Genomic DNA, 1,277 nt, shown 5'->3' with positions numbered 1-1,277 from the left:
TTTAATATAACTCCGACTGGATTCGTCTGAAAGAAGAAAGTCATATACACCTAGGATGACTTGAGGGTGAGTAATTTATGGGCTAATTTCATTTTTGGGTGAACTAACCCTTTTTTAAGTGTTGTGACAGAACTGGACATCATAACACATCTGTTCTACATATCATGGAATACATTTGTGTAATTTTGCATAATTAATTATGCAGTTTCCATGTCTTTCCAGTGAGTCAAGTTTTCACACAACATGTTGGACTAATGAAATTCCTTTGCTGCCTGACAGTGTTAAATTATATAATTCAGTAAATTCCTGTTGTTTGTGGGCTGTTCAATTTAATTTCACATTCATGAATCAAAAGACGGACACTTTATAAATTCAGAATTTTTCTCGTTTTGATTAAATGTCATAAATCTGTGCAAACATAATGTCTCTTAGACATTGCATTGATTTTATTATTTATTTATTTACTTTTAGAATTCATGCCTTGTTTGTACATCTATAATACTAAAATGAAGTGTGAAATAACAGCATATGTAGGCAGCAATGATTAATGATGGATCTTCATATGTATTTTTTGAAAGAGACTAAGAAATGTGCTTAACGATCTGTTTATATATAATGTTTATATAACATTTTTGTATGCAAATACAAACAGTATATTATAAATTGTAAATATATACAGTATATTTAATGCTGAAATGTTGCTGCAACCTGTCGCAGATACTTCTCTTGAGATTCCTTCAGAGAAATAGAAAGGAACAAAGCGAATGTTGATACAGTAATATAAAATTAATGTGATTGTGCATCTCAGATCATGTGGCTTTTGAAGAATTTGATTAAATAACACTTTTGATGGCAGACATTAGTATTTAAACAGTTCTGAGCACAGTTTGAGATGTGAGATTACTGAGATTACCTTATTATTTCACGAATGTCTTTGAAGTTGGTAAACAACAGCAGATCATAGATAGTCTGGTAAAGTTTGTGTAATGAAATCATATGGTCTTGTCACGCTCAGTTTGTAAAGGAGTTCACATTTCCATGTCAGAAAGGTCTTATTTAAGACTTCCTGTTGTTCAGTGGTCTTCAGGCATAAATCGGCAACCATACAAATGTGTAACAAACAATTTCTTGACATCTAAGACATGAATATGACATCATCTTTCCTGCATTTTATTTGCGCTTTGAGCATTGAATCAAATGTTGTGCTAAGGGGTGTTTTTTACGGGCATCAGGGGAGACACTTTAAGAGCACATTATGTTTGTATGGTTTCCCAGCA

Source organism: Sinocyclocheilus anshuiensis, unplaced genomic scaffold, assembly GCF_001515605.1.
Source record: "Sinocyclocheilus anshuiensis isolate Anshui unplaced genomic scaffold, SAMN03320099.WGS_v1.1 scaffold41, whole genome shotgun sequence".
Lineage (NCBI taxonomy): Eukaryota > Metazoa > Chordata > Actinopteri > Cypriniformes > Cyprinidae > Sinocyclocheilus > Sinocyclocheilus anshuiensis.
The sequence above is the reverse complement of the archived record's forward strand: the minus strand, read 5'-3'. Positions refer to the sequence as shown.